General features: G+C 41.3%; 1 long non-coding RNA gene across 2 annotated transcripts; it reads left to right on the top strand.

The window, feature by feature from the left end:
- The first annotated feature begins 3,046 nt into the window (after nt 1–3,046).
- Nucleotides 3,047–7,391, top strand: LOC136485840 (uncharacterized). Of its 2 annotated transcripts, XR_010766570.1 has the most exons (7): nt 3,047–3,184; nt 3,265–3,385; nt 3,487–3,528; nt 3,700–3,811; nt 5,875–5,948; nt 6,022–6,128; nt 7,260–7,391. It is a non-coding gene; the product is annotated as an uncharacterized lncRNA (long non-coding RNA). The 2 variants fall into 2 exon arrangements; XR_010766571.1 differs by lacking the exon at nt 5,875–5,948 and having other exon boundaries at nt 5,998–6,128.
- The last annotated feature ends 10,911 nt before the right edge of the window (nt 7,392–18,302 follow it).

Raw genomic sequence — 18,302 nt, 5'->3', positions numbered from 1 at the left:
AACCCTTCTTTAATCACTAGATGTTTCCTTAATTTGTATTTCACTTTTCCTATACTACAGTCGCCTGATCTGTGTGAGTTGTTCAGGCGACGCGATCGCGCGCGCAGCCTCAAGGTCTCTGTTGGGTTGCATTCGATTCGGATGTGATTCAATTCAATAGAAATGAGACCCGTTAACACATCCTAGACCCGGTCCTAATTGTGCCCACTGCCAACACCTCTTCGAATTCTTTTTTGTTTTCCTCAAACCGTGCGCCCTTCAGACACGAAAGGAATCCGAGGCGACTTCACCCAGGTCGTGGCGACAGGGCGATTTTTCCGGTGATTTGCCGCATCGTCGCCATGGCGAAGCGATTTTACCGGCGAAATCCCCATCTCAGGTGACGCTCTATGTTCTGTGGGGTGGCTGCATCTCCTTCCTCCTTGTTCATCGTTGCTGAATCACTTGTTGCTTGTGTGTACTCGATCCCATTTCCTGATCGGGTGTTGATTTCGTCTTCGATTGGTTGAAATCATAAGCAAAGGATACAGACGGAGTGGTGGAGAGGTGTGCTGATTTTTTTAGTGGTATTGGGCGGATGAGTGGTGGAGATGGAGAGGTGTGTTGGTGATGTATGCTTTGTGCAATCCATTCAACATTTTTTGGAGGCAAATGTTGGAGGTCATGTTTTGATTTCCTTCTTGCCCTTTGCAGTTAGATGTGCAAGTTGTATTATCAAATGCAGTGAATTACCCCTTCTGTTTGTGCCTCACTATGGGTGATTAGGCGTCAAGTATTGGAGTTGGCTGCGGCAACCGACAATTTAAAATTTTACCATAACTTTGCTTTTGATTATCGTTCACGTGAAAAGGGATGGCTGAACACTATATCTTTGGGTCAGTTCTGATGACCTGAGCCTGCATAAAGAATGTAAAAGATTCATGTACATTTCTTCCTTACCTGATATTTGTAAAAATATTTGAGGTGTTCTGCCTGTACACAACTCAGGCAGATGCCATGGATATAGATTGTCTTATAGCACAAGTTTCTGATAAGGTCCCTTCATAAGAAATTCATATTAGTTCATGAAATAAATTTGAGATTTCTATTGTTTTACTTTGCTCTTTCAGTTTTTTGTTGCCTTCCAGGAATCTGTTGTGGTTCTGATATTTTGTAGGATTAATAACAATATTCAAAAACTGTATGCACCTATATGGTTGAGTTCTTTCTTTGCTACGTTGCTCATAAACCTTAGTTTCAGGGATCACTTTACGCAGGAGACATATCTCATTCAAAAACTGTATGCACCTATATTGCCACGATGAGGTGAGGATGCTGTACAAATTTTCTTGCAGTCAGTGTTCATTTCAATCTCCTTTGAAAAATTCTAGTGTAGTTCGAGCTGCTCTGTTTATTGTTCTGTAGCTGTCTGACACAGGCCTGCCTGTATTCTTTCAGCAACAATTTGGCTTGCGTGTTTGCAGCTCTCTCACCAGATGTTTCAGATAGCAGCGTCTTGGGTTTAGTACTTGTTCATCTGAATTATTTCAGTTTGCATTGATAGCTAGTGTCCTGCTAATTCCAATGTGCAACGGTTCCTTCTTTGGTTACTAGGAACTGCAACATTTCAGCTGCGTGGTGTTCCAGATATTCAGTTCAGACAGAGATTGAAATAGCTATTGGGCAGTGTACTTGATCAGTCCGATAGGAAACCATGTGGTGCCGGCTCTTGCTTTCAGTCCACCGGGTCGAGTAAGACAACAGCAGCAACAATTTTGGCTCAGTTGGAAAGTAGTAGGACAGAGACAGCAGCTGCACTTCGACAATCAGGTAAGGAGGTAAGCAGTGCGTCTACAGCTGGCTGCTATTTCCGTTTGCTTGCACAGGCAGTCTGTTCAATGTTCAGATTAGAATCTTCAGAGTAGCAGCTCTGTGAGTTAAGTACTGCACCATGAGTTTTCGTTGTGACTGAAATCATTTTCTTGTCTTCTTGTCTACGGAGTAAGCACTAGTTCTTTTGCCTTGATTTGCAACAACGTGCTGCCACTTTGTGTATAGTCACCATCATGCTATAGTGAAAAGAATTACCTGCTAATGATTACTACTTGAGCGAATTTGTTTGCATTAGGAGATTTACACGGCTGCTACTGTGAAAGTTTAGTGTGTTCAAAATTGAAAACAGTGCGCAAAGTTTTTCTTGTGATCTTTAACTTCTTCCTGCATTTTCGCATGCTAATTAGAATTTTTTGTTAGCTGGTTAATTAGTGATTAATTAATTTGTTTGGGTTATAATTTGGGATATATGCCTTAATTTCTCGCAAAGAATTTTAAAGGCTCCCACTCACCTATATAGTTTCAGGGATTAATAACAATATTAAAAAACTGTATGCACCTATATTGGCATGTTAAGTCCATGTAAGGCTCCTGTAGCTTGTCCCTCCCTGTGACAATATATAGCTTGATCCTCCTGTGACATTATAACATGCAAATTTTTGCATTCATCATTACAATAAAACTATAATATTTTGGTGTTGCCCACATATTTTGGGAACTCACATTCATTTCTTTTCTTTGTTGTTCTTGTCCATAGCAGTTGTAGGTCACTAGTGCTGTGGAACTCTCCTGTTCATGATAAACAAACAAATCAAACACAAATATCATTAGTTGCAATGAGTACTAGTGTAAATTGCAAGTATGTAGCACCGCAATTGTAGTTGTCATAATATGCAATAAGTTGATTTGTGCTAACACATCTTGAACTTTGTTAATTGTGATTTGTGGCAACACACCTCTTTTTTATTCTTGTCCTTTCATAGAAAAAAATTGTTTCTCGTGATTTGTGCTAACATGCCTTTTCATTTGTTTATTGTGATTTGTGCCTGCTCACACCAAGTTTTTGTCCTTGTCCTTTCATAGAAAAAATGCTTCTTGTGATTTGGGCTAGCTCACATTTTTCTTTGTTTATTGTGATTTGTGCTTGCCCAAGTCAAATTTTTGTCCTTGTCCTTTCATATAAAAAAATTATCTCTTATGATTTGTGCTAACACTTTATGAACTTTTTAATTCTGATTTGTGGGAGTGAATCAGGAACTGGAGTTATGGCGGGAGACTTTGGAGTCCAAAGGTTTTAGACTCAGTAGAACTAAAACTGAACCAAGTTGCCCAGAACAAGACACATAAGCTCATCCTGAACTACATTAATCACGTGTGCTTAACTAACATTTAGTGCAGGGCGTTTCTGTACCACTTAGTACTCTACTTTGCTTAACTATTTCATTATGACAGCTTTGCGAGCGTCTATCTAGTCCCATGGGAGAATCAGCCGTGGTCTGTGCCAGTCTTTGGGTCCATGCCTGACATTGTGTTCACTATTGGAGGCAAGAAGTTCAAGCTCAGACCAAAGCAGGTGTGATCCCTTCTCCGTTATCACACTCTGAGCTCTTGATCATGTGATTTCAAATAAATGTTCCTATACACAACTCTTAAGTCTTACCTCTATTTTTGCAGACTATGTGAGGGTGGTGAACTATTGCACCGAATTTTGGCCAAGTAAGGAGACTGGATGTCCATCTCTTTGTTTCATGTATCTCAATCTTTGTCATTAAAATTCTAGATTTTTGTGCTGTAAAATCAGATTGCTTTATTTTGTTTGTCTACTTCGTTTGATTTGTAGTTGTTGGTATAAAGGTTCATTACTAAATGGTGTGTTCCTTTGGACAGAAAGAATAGCCGTTATAGTGAGAAAGATGCTACAGCAGTTGTGCGCCAAATGCTGAAAGTGGCTGTAGAGTGTCATCTGCCTGGGTTAGTTCACCGAGATATGAAGCCTGAGGTAGAAATCAAACACTTTCAATCTCTTTGCACTCAGTAAGCATTTGGGTTTATACTCGAAACTAATCTATCTGTCTAAAGAAGAAAATGTTCCACTTCATCGGCTCATGACACTGACCGAAAAAGAGTAGTTTTTGTTATTTGGAAACTATTAACAGAGAATTTTCTCACATACAGAATATTCAATTTTGAGTTAAGAAAACCTCACAGCTTGCAAAATATGCTCTAGCTACTTTCAAGTTGTCTTGGTGCAGTACTACAGAAATAAGATGCATCCACAGTAATACTACTGAATTTTTTTGTTTGTTGTTCTTCTCCATAGTAGTTGTGGTACTCTGTTCCTATTAATCTTTCCTGTTCATGAAAACAAAACATATAGTTAATTAATTGCAATCAGCGATGATGCAAATTGCAGATATTGAGCACCGCAATTTTAGTTCTGATGATACGCAATATGTCCCAACAAGTATCACATTTTTGTCATTGTCTTCCTATAGAAAAAAAATTGTAATATGTTAATTGTGATTTGTGCCACACATTTCAGTTATTTGTCTTTGTCCTTCTATAGATAAAAATTATAGTATGTTAACTGTGATTTGTGCCAACATAGACCATATTTTTGTCATTGTCTTTCTATAGAAAAAATTGTAATATGTTAACTGTGATTTGTGTCAGCACACACCACATTTTTGTCCTTGTCCTTTCATAGAATTTTTTTTGTGATTTGTGCTGACAAATTTGTCTTTGTGTTTCTATAGAAAAAGTTGTAGTCTGTTCATTGTGATCTGTGCAAGTCCACATCAAATTTTTGTCCTTGTCCTTTCATAGAAAAAAAATATTTCTTGTGATTTATGCTAACACAACTTTTTCTTTGTTTATTGTGATTTGTGCTTAACCAAGCCAAGTTTTTCTTCTTGTCCTTTCATAGAAAAAAAATGTTTCTTGTGATTTGTGCTAACACTTCATGAACTTTGTTAATTCTGATTTATGCCAACCACATCTCATTTTTGTCCTTGTCCTTACATAGAAAAAAATTGTTTATTATGATTTATGCTAACACATATTGAAGTTTGTTTTTTGTGATTTGTGCTAGCACACACACCGCATTTTTGTCCTTGTCATTCTATAGAAAAAAATTGTTACTTGTGATTTGTGCCGACCCATTTCAGATATTTGTGCCGGCACACACCACATTTTTGTTATTCTTTTTTATTGTAATTTGTGATCTCCAATAGCTGGATCTGCTTTTATATATAAGATTTGTACTATTTTTTAGCTTATCACTGTCTATACTAATTTTTCATTAGTACTTAGGGAATCCTTGTCTGCAATTGTGTAGAGGCTGTGTGCCAGGTTATATTTAAATATGAGCTGAACTTTAGAAGTACGTACGCTACCACTAGTCCCCACTTGTTCCTAGGCACCTGTGTCCCTGCACCACACCACAGTCCGCAGCACTAGTTGGGCTTTTGTACTAGGGAGGAAGCTGCTGAGCAGAAGCCACCAGAACTGAGCAAACAGGATAGAGGAGGAAGATAAGATAGAGAGAAAGAGAGCAAGGAGTGTTGTTTCTTTTTTCTTCTTTTCTTGGCCTTTGTGCTGCTGTAGGTGTGGTTGAAGGCCCTGAACCCTGCAGGTGTGGCCCTGTTCTTTCTTGTGAGGAAATGGTGGGCAGTAACTGAGATTGTGTCAGCGGGGGCAGGATTGAGGAATTTATGGTTGATTAGATAATTGGGGCCCCTAGGACTGCGTGTGTATGTGTGACAGAGAGTGACAAGGGAGAGGAGAGGTCGTGCCTGCTTTGAATTTGATGCCGAACTGAAGCTTATAGTTGTGGAGTGGATTGTTAATTTGTGAGCAGATGTGAAAGTGCTAGCACAAAGAACATTGTGTCCGGTGTGGTACACCACATTGTTCTGATCTGTTTTGTATAGATGAGATTTATATTTTTTTAGCTTAGCACTTTCCCTACTAATTTCCATTAGTACTTAGGGAATCCTCACTACTTATTGATTTGTACTAATTAAACTATGGTGTTTTCATTGGTGATGTGATCATTCTTAGGACCTGCATTGATAATAAGGTTGGATTTTTGGAGTAGATGCCGTCCAAGCTATTCAATTACCAAGTGATTTATTGTAAATTCACAGTTATACCTTAGACCTTGTTTGTGTCATTGTGTTGAAGGTATCATAAGGAACCTTGGCATAGGAAATGGTGATCGAGTAGCATGCCAGGGCCATTGGAGGTGTGCAAGTACTTTGTTGAGGAACTAGGGCGTGATCCAAATATGGCTGCAACTGGAGGCTCATGTTTAGGTTCTTTCTACCTCTTTTGTGCTTCTGGAAATTGTATTCTCTCATATGTGTGAACCTTTGGCATTTAGCAGTAAGTAAATTATTGTCTCCCAGTTTGTCATTCTTTTTATGTACACCATTCTATCCTATTTAATTGTACTATCAGTAGGCTCCACATTCATGAGCTGGATTCAGGGTCGCAAGCTGTTCGGGTGCTTGTATCAGCCGTTGCTGCTAGTTCAATGCTACAGTAAAATATTGATTTCCAAATCTCTTGCCAAAGCACCCTGCATATAAAAAGATAACTTGTTGTGATTTGTGCCAACATAGACAAAACATTTGTTTCCTTGTCTTCCTATAAAAAAAATAGTTTTGATTTGTGCCGACACAGAGAAAACTTATTTGCCCGTGTCTTCCTATAGAAAAAATTATTAGTTGTTATTTGTGTCAACAGCCCTTTGGGCATTGGCCTGGAAATCCCTTTGGGCTATCAGCCTTGGCGTTAGTGTTCCTAATAGCGTGCCATGGCCTTGATGAATCTTGATTGATCATTCAAGAGGATAGACATGCTAAATCATTACCATGAGCATGCTGTACTTTTTTGGTCATGTGTGTGAAAGCTTCTCTATGCGTGTGCTATTCACATGTGAGCAGACCATTTCTTTCTATGTGCACATGTGCATGTCAATCGATTTTCCCATGATTGGAGAGGCCTTTCTTTCAATCCTGCCAAAAAACCAAGATTGGGAGTGGGTTTTGGGAACTATTGGAGATGCTCTGATTGGGAGTAGCGGTCGTCCGCATATCTTCACTGCTAATGGATGGTTGGAACATGAATACTTCTCCTGATGTGCTGCAGTGGTGATCTTCTTCCCCTGCAATTGCCAAAATACTATCATTGATCTATTGCACTTAGATATACATGTATCTAAACGTTTATCGAAACACAGATCCTGTGACCAGTTCATTGATCTATTGCACTGCACACATGTATACTATTATTGATCTATTGCACTTAGATTTTGTGACCAGTTCATTGTATCTAAACGTTACGGATCTAAATGTTTTGTTGACACTTGTACTTTTGCAGTAGTACTCATGGTTTTTTGAAGGCAGTAGTACTCATGGTTTGCCCCTTTGTTATTTTTCTAGGGTCCCCCATTATCAGGCAGATATGACATGGGTGCAATCTGTATGATGGATCACTCTGAGAAACTTCAGATTCTTGTTAATGATGCTCTAGACAAAGGTGCCAAAATTGCCGTCAGAGGGAGCTTTGGCAATCTTGGTGAAGATGCAGTTGATCAATTTTTCCCTCCAACTGTCCTGGTGAATGTTGATCACACGATGAAAATAATGCAAGAAGAGGTAAGCTGGAGTCGATCTTTGATTTCCTTTAGTACAAGTGATACTACTGTTAATCTTAATATTGTCAGTTGCTGCTCAACAGGCATTTGGACCAATTCTACCAATCATGAAATTCAATTCTGATGAAGATGCTTTTCTATTTGCATACATGTAAAGTACAATTGCATTATCAAAAAGTAATAGTTGCACTAACACAAATGTGCATTTTTCTAGTCTATGGTCTAAAGTTTTCAACGTCGTATATATGGTTCATTGTTTACTCAGTACAAATGATTAGGCCTTCATTTTTATGCAGTTTTCTGTGTGTTTTGGCTCACTGTGTAAAGCCCAATTCAATGTGAAGAAATAGGCCCATGTTTATTCATTTGGCACACCTCCAGCAAGCTTAACGGGTTTTTTCGGACCCGTTAAGAAATAGGCCCATGTTCTGGGATTTGTTGCGGACTGTTGTCACCTTGTAAACAGAAACCAGGGCGTATAGATTGGTTAACGGGTTTTTTGGCAGGCCCGTTAAGGGATAACAGTACGTATTGGGTATTTTTGGACCCGTTATGAATGCAGAGCATACAGAAACAACAAGGACAGATCCTGAGCGTTGGATGGAGATCTAGTGGCCTGTAGCAGTCGCCTGAAAAAATGTTAGATTTTAGGCACCTGAGATATAGCGTCTCCCTTTGTATTTATTTTTATTTCTGTTTTTTAAGGGTAGAGCGTACGAGGATCTTTATCAACATTTGAGTATGAAGGAAGGAGAGAAGGATATTTATAGGATGGCTAGGGTTCGTGAGAGAAAGACAAGGGACTTCAACCAAGTTAAGTGCATTAAGGATAAAAGGGAGCATCTCTTGGTGAAGGAGGATGAGATCCGACATCGATGGCAAGAGCATTTTGACAAATTGTTCAATGGTGAGAATATGGACACAACCTTTCAGTTGGATGACTGTTTTGATGACACCAATAGGCACTTTGTGTGGAGAATCCAAGAATCTGAGGTTAGAGAGGCGTTGAAAAGGATGAAAGGAGGTAAGGCGATGGGACCGGATGGTATCCCAATCGAGGTGTGGAGATGCCTCGGGGACATAGCTATAGTATGGCTAACCAAGCTGTTCAACCATATTTTTCGATCAAACAAGATGCCTGACGAGTGGAGGAGAAGTATATTGGTACCGATCTACAAGAATAAAGGAGATATTCAAAGTTGTACTAATTACCGGGGAATTAAGTTGATGAGCCATACTATGAAGCTATGGGAGAGAGTTATCGAGCATCGCTTGAGAGCAATAATGTGGGTCTCTATGAACCAATTTGGTTTCATGCCCGGAAGGTCAACCATGGAAGCAATTTTCTTAATAAGACAAGTTATGGAGTGATATAGGGAGAAGAAGAAGCACCTACACATAGTTTTTATTGACTTGGAGAAGGCTTATGATAAAATACCAAGGAATGTTATGTGGTGGCCTTTGGACAAACATAAAGTCCCAACGAAGTACGTCGGGCTCATTAAGGACATGTACAACAATGTTGTGACTAGTGTTCAAACAAGTGATGGAGACACGGATGACTTCCCAGTTAGGATAGGACTACATCAAGGGTCACCTTTGAGCCCTTATCTGCTTGCCTTAGTGATGGATGAAGTCACAAGGGACATACAAGGGGACATCCCTTAGTGTATGCTTTTGCGGACGATGTAGTGCTAGTTGATGAAAGCCAGACAGGAGTGAATCAGAAACTGGAGTTATGGCGGGAGACTTTAGAGTCCAAAGGTTTTAGACTCAGTAGAACTAAAACTGAGTATATGAGATGTGACTTCGGCACTACTACTCGGGAGGAGGAAGATATTAGTTTGGAAGGTCAAGTAGTGCCTAGGAAGGACAACTTTTGATATTTAGGATCAATGTTACAGAGAGACGGGGATATTGATGAAGATGTTAGCTATAGAATCAAAGCAGGGTGGATGAAGTGGCGCCAAGCATCTAGTGTCCTATGTGACAAAAGGGTACCACATAAGCTAAAATGCAAGTTTTATACAACGACGATTAGACCTGCTATGTTGTATGGTGCAGAATGTTGGCCTACAAAAAGACGACATGTTCAATAGATAAGTGTCGCGGAAATACGCATGTTGCATTGGATTTGCGGTCATACAAGAAGGGATCGAGTTCGGAACGATGATATACGTGATAGATTAGGGATAGCACCAATTGAATAAAAGCTTGTCCAACACCGGTTGAGATAGTTTGGACATGTCCAACGGAGACCTCTAGAGGCACCGGTGCGTAGTGAAATCCTAAGGCAGGATAGTAATGTGAAGAGAGGCAGAGGAAGACCGAAGTTGACTTGGGTAGAGGCAATAAAAGAAGACTTGAAAGGATGGAATATACCCAAAGACTTAGCCTTAGATAGGAGTGCTTGGAAAACAGTTATTCACGTGCCTGAACATTGATTGCTTCTGCTGGGTTTCAACTCTAGCCTACCCCAACTTATTTGGGACTTAAAGGCTTTGTTGTTGTTGTTGTTGTTGTTGCATCATTTGATTGTTGCCTTTAGTTTATGTCCTCGCAGTGCATCAATATCTCGCATGGCCCTGCCTGTAATTATGTGATTAGGGATGAAAAATGGAAATGGATATCTGAATAAATTGAAAACCATATCAACTAAAACTTGTAATATGGATATCCGTATTCGTATCTATTTTTAATATAATACTAAATGGATGTATTCGTCTTTCAGTGCTTTTTTTTATCTGATTCCCGATCCGTATTCCATAATATCCAACAGTATCTGTATTCGCAAAGAAAACAAGATATCATGAACCTATTTAAAAGTTTCCTCTCCATAAGAGTGACCAATTATGTAATTTTATTATTGCTAATAATGCACTGAAACCATTTAATAGTATATCTATAAATAACTTTTAATATTAATTTAAAATTATTAATGATACATAAAGATTACATTAATATAGTATTTTCTAATTTGGTTTAAACCTAATATATTTGTTGTTTTCAATTATTTTAATACTTTAGTTGATTTATTTATTGATGTAAATTATTTTATGTAATTTATAATTTCATGATAAATATTTATATAAATGTAATATTGATTGATTAATTCATATATCAAATTATTAAATATTTATTGACAACTATATTATTTTTATGAGCTATCGTCGTCTACGTTATATACACAAATACTTCAATATATCTAGTTTTCTAATTTGTAATAACAAAACTAACGATAAAATAAAATGGCTATTTGTTTTCTACCATTTTTATTTGAATTTCTTATCTTGATCTATTATTTTATTCAATATATTATCCATTACAATTTTGTTACTTCGATATTAGAGATTATTAGAAGTATACTTTAGTGACAGATGTACTTAGTGGTAAAATTTTATTCATGTATGTTAAATTTAACAATATATATTTTGAGTTTAGTTGAGTAAATATCCGAATAGAAATCTGAATACGAGACATCCGTTTTGTATTCTTATTCAAAAATATTCGAATTCATTATCATATTCTAATTAAAATGTTGTAAAAGGTGATATCTAGATTCGATTCCATGCGAATCCGATCTGTTTTCATCCCCTCTTGTATTTTGTTTACTTCCTTTCATTGACACACTTTAATGTTTAAATCCTCTCTCCACGTAACTACAACATTTGGTTGCCAAGCTAATCCTCTGTCACCACTAATCTTACCTAAGAAGGCTGATGCGAAGCAGAAAATGGACGCCCACGAATAGGCCTGTTCATGGTTTGGTTCCAAACCATTAGAACCCCAAACCGACCTAGACCAAAACCACAACTGCCAGTACCTTTTTTTTAGAAACACAACGACCAGGTATGGCCATGCATAGACAGAAAGCATATAGCCTATTGATTGGCACGGCATGGCACGCTGAGCAATAATCGGCTTGTTTGGTTGGGTGTCTAACTCCTAACCAGGCTTCACGGAGCCACCTTTGGCCAGTTTGGTTGCCTGTTTAGAACCCGAAGCCAGGCCCCAAGAAGCCACCACCACCCTTTAGCCAGGCTCCAGAAAAACGCAGGGGTGGTCGTTTTCTGGGAGCCAGGCTTGTGTGGGGGTATAACCCCCGACACTAGTAGGGTTGTACATGGGCCGAGCCGTTAGGGGAGGTCCAACCCACAAGACTGTGCATGGGCTGCGCCACTAATGGAGGCCCAGCCTACAAGACGATGTCGTGCGAAGCACAACACAGGTCGGCGTGCCTCGCAAGACTGCGTGAAGATCTTCAGTGGTCTAGGAAACCTACTCGAATATGCTAGATCCCGTAATATCTGTAACTTCCTTTCTTGTAAAACCGATCAGGATAGAAACAATCGATCTGTAACCCTACTCCCAGGCTATATAAGGCGGGTAAGGACCCTCTCGTTTTCATCTCATCTCTCATAATACAATCCATAAAGACACATGACGTAGGGTATTACGTCCTGTATCTTTAATACTTCAATATATCTAGTTGTGTAATTTGTAATTCCAAAACTAACGATAAAATAAAGTGGCTATTTGTTTTCTACCACTTTTATTTAAATTTCTTCACTTGATCTATTATTTTATTCAATATAGTATCCATTACAATTTAGTTACTTCGATATTGGAGATTATTAGAAGTATACTTTAGTGAAAGATGAACTTAGTGGTAAAATTTTATTCATGTATGTTAAATTTAACAATATATATTTTGAGTTGAGTTGAGTAAATATCCTAATAGAAATCTGAATACGAGACATTCGTTTTGTATTCTTATTCGAAAATATCCTAATTCATTATCATATTCGAATTAAAATGTTGTAAAAGGTGATATCTAGATTCGATTCCATGCAAATCCGATCCGTTTTCATCCCCTCTTGTATTTTGTTTACTTCCTTTCATCGACACACTTTAATGTTTAAATCCTCTCTCCACGTAACTAGTACATTTGGTTGCCAAGCTAATCCTCTGTCGCCACTAACCTTACCTAAGAAGGCTGATGCGAAGCAGAAATTGGACGCCCACGAATAGGCCTGTTCATGGTTTGGTTCCCAACCATTAGAACCCCAAACCGACCTAGACCAAAACCACAACTGCATGCCTCGCAAGACTGCGTGAAGATCTTCGGTGATCTAGGAAACCTGTTCGGATATGTTAGATCCCGTAATATCTGTAACTTCCTATCTTATAAAACTGATCAGGATAGAAACAACCGATCGGTAACCCTACCCCTCGGGCTATATAAGACGATTGAGGACCCCTCGTTTTCATCTCATCTCTCATAATACAATCCATAAAGACACAGGACATAGGGTATTACGTCAAGCTGACAGCCTGAACCTGTCTAATCGTTGTCTCTTGCGTTCTATGTCACCATCCGGTTCCCTCATGCGCACCTTCACCGATTCATCTACTACCGTGGGCAAACCTCTCGGTAGACTGCCAGACGTATTTCGTCAACATTGGCGCGCCAGGTAGGGGGTGTGCGTGCTAAATTCTTGGTGTACCAGATGGTCACTGTAACACCCTCGGTGTTACACCCTAAAGCATTTACTAAAACATGTCATGAGCATCATGTTTATGTGTTAATGCATGTGGTAGAATGTGTAGATAAATTTTTTTAACTTAAAATGATCAATAAAAATAATAAATAAAAGTTGATTCAATAGCTCATGTATATCAAGTAGGGTTGAAAACCAATTTTTATTAAGCAAAAATACTATAGAATATGTGTGTGATATTTAAATAAAGTTTAAAGTATAAACTTTGTAGATAACAGCGAAATACTTGCTGTCAAAAATTGATATTACTAGCTAATATTTCTACTAGCCTAGAAATTGTAAATTGAAATCAAGTTCAGCTGAAAAACTAAGAAAATTTCCATGTTTGTCAACAGCTATACATTGCTATGTTTAGCAAATTATTTTGAGAGATTGGGTTAAGGGGTGGTGTAGTGTTATAGTTTGATTTGGTAGTCTCATATGCCATCTTGAGCATGGTGAAGATGGTTTAGGTCCAGAAGCAACCGTTTAGTTTTTATAGGTGCTTTAAAATTCATGCACGACACGTTCTCGGCTGGCTCGCTAGGTGGACGCGGTTACTAGGCTCGGTTGCTCGGCGTCACCGCGCTGGTCGCGCGTGCGCGCGCTGCCGCGTGTGGCCAGCCGTGGCTGCCTCTGGCCTGGCTGCAGTCCGGCCGCCGCTGACCCCACCACGTGGAGCTGCTACTGCTACCGCCTGCCCCGCCCCGCATCGCGACAGAGCCGCTGCCGGCGCCATCACCTCGCTGTCGTGTTCGCACTGATGCCCTACCTCGCGTTGCCGCTACCGACATCACTACGACATTGTGCTGTGCTTTCGCTCGCTCTGTCCTCACACGCACGTGGGCTGTCCCGGCTGCCTCGCACCATCACCTCGCCTTAATGGCGCTGCGGGCGCGCATGTCGCGCCCCCATCTGCCTCCGCCCGCGTGCACATGGTCTGGCCATGTTGTCGCGTAGCGGGTGCGCAAATGCTGCCTCGGGTTCGGCTAGCCGCTTGCTGCATAGGCGAGGAGGAGCCGAGCTAGACCTACCCCTCCCACTCTACCACCGCAACCGGTCAACCCTGCTCCCTTAATTCAGCATGGTTGAGTCACCATCGCTCGATTCATCACGTCCCTAGATTCTCCATTAAGCCACCTGACCCTCGACCCCCACACAGCCTTGAAGCAAGCACGGCCAAGCTCCAATTTGGAGTTTTTCCCACCGCCGTGCCGATAAGGCCGCGTCCGGCCGTTGATGTGGGCAGCCCTCCTACCGCCCATCCCGAATCAATTCACCTGCACCAATAGCATAGCCTTAACTCCCTCTTCACCCTGCGTGCCTTAGATGAACCGCTACCACCTCCCCGTCATCGCTGACGTGACTGTGCCGCCACGGTGCGCTGCCGCATGGATCGGCCGCACATGGCCAGCGTTCCTCCATCATCCTCCGCCCCAACCGTCACCTCGGCTAGGTCCACGGTAGCCTCCTGATGCTCACATGCTAACCAATTAGGCTTGTAGCTACCCTAGCTCGTCAGAATAGTGGCGCCGCCATCATGGATGGTCGTGCGATGTTGCAGCCTTCCCTAGCCAGTCGTGTCACCTCGCACCGCCGCTTAGCATAGCCGCTCGGGTCGGAGATGGTAATCGACCCATTAGGTGGGCCCGCGCAGGTCCTAGGTGGCCAGCGTAGGCGCCTAGTGCCGCCGCTCGCCGCACCATCGTGCATTAAGTTGCCGTGGGTGCACATGGGGGAATTCTAGGAAAGCTAGGGGGTTAAGTGAGAAGTTCTGAGAGAGGAGAAAATAGTGTTAGTACTTAATTGTAAATTATGAGGAGTTTGAGGTCTCTTTTGCAGAGTCGTCGACGCGCACGGGATTTCCCAGCGTCGACCGTCCCCGCGTGGGCCGGCCTCACGTGGGCTGCACCTGTAGGCCACCGCGCATGAGCGCGCTACATCGCGTGGGCTGCGTGGGAGATTTTGTTTTTCTTTTCCTAAGGAATTAGAAATAATTTTCTAATTTAATGTTTGAGCTAATCTTTGGTAAATCATATAAAATCATGTTGGTGTCCAAAAATTATGAAACAAATTTTGTTAGGTTCCTAAAATTGTGCTCTATCTGTTAGTATATTTAGTTCATATATATATGTGTTGATACTAGGAGCTATTAAATCATTTGAGGTTGTTTAATATTGTTAGGAGAATTATTGTAATAATTTTTGTGGTAAATTGGTGATAGCTTTAGTCCTAAAATTTTTATAGTAGCCTCATTGTATTATTATGTGCTCACTGTAATTTTTGTAGCTTTAGAATAGATTAAGCATTAGGGTAGTTAAATGCTCTTTGTTTCAAATATGCATTAAATCATTAGTAGAAATAAAGATATATCCTTTATTTGTAATGCTAGGTGTTTGTTAGTTGAACCCAACACTTTGTTTGGTAAAGGTGATAGTTAGCTTAGTACCTTAGTCATTAGAGCTAGCTTAGTAGCTTAGTATGTGTATTCTTAGTTTAGGAGTTGTTGTTGCTTAAATGCTAAGTGTTGCATCATCATCGCATGCATGTAGAGAACGAGTTGGCGGAGATCGTGGCCACCGGCGATCACGAGTTTGTGGAGATCGTCGGAGAGTATGAGGAGGAGATTCTCGTATAGGAGGAGGTCCCAGAGCCGCCATTGGCTGACTCAGCTGACACCGCGCCTGCCCAAGGTAAGCCCTGGTGAATAACCCTTATTTTTGATAATCACTGAATATATATATGTGATGTGCATTTACGTTACCGGAATTTTATGAAAACCATATGCATAGATACAACTATCCTATGAGTCTTACTAGTGCAGGTTCGAGTAGCTGCTATGCTTAGGTTTTCGGTAGCATGAGTAACCTATCGTTACTCACAATAGGTGATTATTATTACTCTCATAATAAAATGATAAAGAGAAAAATGGAGACAAGGCAGGGATATGGTATGGGTATTGGTGGGTGTAACAAGTTGTGTCCCGCGGCCAATGGGGCTTAGCTTGGTTACACCGTTTTCCCTATTCGTGTCAATCAAGGACCGTCCGTTGCTATGGATGGTAGTCAGGTCACAGACTTATTATCCTGAGCACATACTTGCTTATGGGTGCGGGAAGGCTCGTTACACTCTTGTTGTGGGTTCTAGCTCTTTTCAGACCGACTAATTGGAGGCAGGAAAAGGTGGAGGTCTAAGCACCATACTGAGACTGGGTCTCAAGTGTGGGGGCTTGGAGTCTAAGTTTGGATGGGGACCTGGACCCTGTGATAGGAGTGGAATGGGTTGGTCTTGTTTATGCCTAGGGTACAAATAGGGCATGCATTTTGGGGTACCCAACTAGGATACTGAAAGCTCTAGTTTAATTTTGGTGAATTGATGAAACCCTAAGTGCTAACCTAGTTTATCAAAGTGATTATGAGATAGGTGGCACATTCCAAGTGGTGAAACAAATAAAGATCATAACATGATAATGGTGATGCCATGATGATGATCACATGTTTGGACTTGGAAAAAGATAAAGGAAAACAAAAGGCTCAAGGAAAATGTATAAGTGGTAGGAGCCATTTTGTTTCGGTGATCAAGACACTTAGCGAGTGTGATCACATTTAGGTTCTATAGCCATACTATTAAGAGGGGTGAAATTCATATCGAAATGCGGTTATCAAAGTGCCACTAGATGCTCTAACTCATTGCATAGGTATTTAGGATCTAGTGGAGTGCTAACACCCTTGAAAATGTTTATGAAAATATGCTAACACATGTGCACAAGGTGATACACTTGGTCGTTGGCATATTTGAGCAAGGGTGAAGAAGATAGAGTTGAAAAGGAGTAAGTCACGCTGGTCACAGAGTGATCGGACGTGTCCGGTATGGCGACCGGACACATCTGGTATGTGGCCCGGTACTGAAATGAAGACAGCGACCGGACCCTGGACGCGTCCGATCACCACACCAGACACGTCTGGTGTGAATCAGCGAAGTCGATGTTCGGTGTAATAGTTGATCGAATGCTGGGAGCGTCCGATCGGCCCAGAGCGGCTCTAGGAGCTCTCTAGACTCGACTGGACACTGAGTCTCTTGTGTCTAGTCCGGAGTTACCTGACACGTCCGGTCAGCCCTAGGTGCTCTCTAGACTCAACCGAACGCTGTGGCTTAGCGTCCGGTCATTTCTAAATAGCGCGTCCAGTCACATGGGACTCATGGCAGCAACAGCCAAGTGTATCACCTTGTGCACATGTCCATGATTGGAGAGCTTAGTTACTTCCTTGGTCTTCAAATTAATCAAGGTTAAACAACACTCCAATTCACCGCATGACTTCATCCCGGTTAATCGGTTCGGGCACCTCACGGGTCCCATCGGTATCTCCTCGAAATTCATATCCAGGATGTGCTCTCTCCTTGCTGGGCTAGCACTATGACCCCATCCACCCTTCTCTGGTCGATCAGTGCCAACAACTCCATCACTTGCTCCATCCCATTGGCACTAGGTCTATTCGACCACTTGGCGTTGCTCACAAGAATCTTATCAATGTCGCATGCCACATAGGGTTCTCATTGTGGCATGTAGAACCATCGTTGTGCCCAATACTTCACATTTGTATTCAATGGGGTGGCGATGTATTAGCCAACCATCCCATCCCGAAGCTGCAAGTACGCGCTACCTATGATCCTAGATCCAGATCCCCCAGGCTTTCAAACAGAATAAGTGGCGGAAGAGATCAAAATATGAAAGAATCCCAAGATAAGCCTCATAGAATTCGATGAAGACATAGACATGAAGGATGGAATTCGGGCCTAGACTACAAATACTAATCTCATAATAGTGAATCAATCCACAGAGAAATGGATGGATTGGAACACTAAATCCGCAATAGAAATAATCTTCAAAAACTACTAATTCATCGCCGCAAGGAGTCAGAAAGCTCTCACCGCTAGCCGGACACCATCCCGCTATCACCCTATCAGGTAGCATGCCGTCCTCCACCAACCGATTGAGTGTCGCCTCGTTGCTGACAGACCCCACCCATTCCTCGGCGCGATTGAGCTCACGTGATGCTCTACTCGAACCGTCGTGGTTTCTTTTGGGCGCCATCTAACAGATCCGTCGCCTAGAGGAGGTTGTGCGCTTGTCGTTGCTCTAGTGTCGGAGTAGTTGCTTGGCGAAGTGGTGTGGACGTGAGGATGAAGATGAAGTGGCGGAGACAAAGTGGGGAATATGCGCCTAGGTCACGGCACTCTTATAACAGGTCGACCCCTAACCCTCTGCCTTCCAGGGTTTTTGGGAAACC

Source organism: Miscanthus floridulus, chromosome 10, assembly GCF_019320115.1.
Source record: "Miscanthus floridulus cultivar M001 chromosome 10, ASM1932011v1, whole genome shotgun sequence".
Lineage (NCBI taxonomy): Eukaryota > Viridiplantae > Streptophyta > Magnoliopsida > Poales > Poaceae > Miscanthus > Miscanthus floridulus.
The sequence above is the reverse complement of the archived record's forward strand: the minus strand, read 5'-3'. Positions and strand labels throughout refer to the sequence as shown.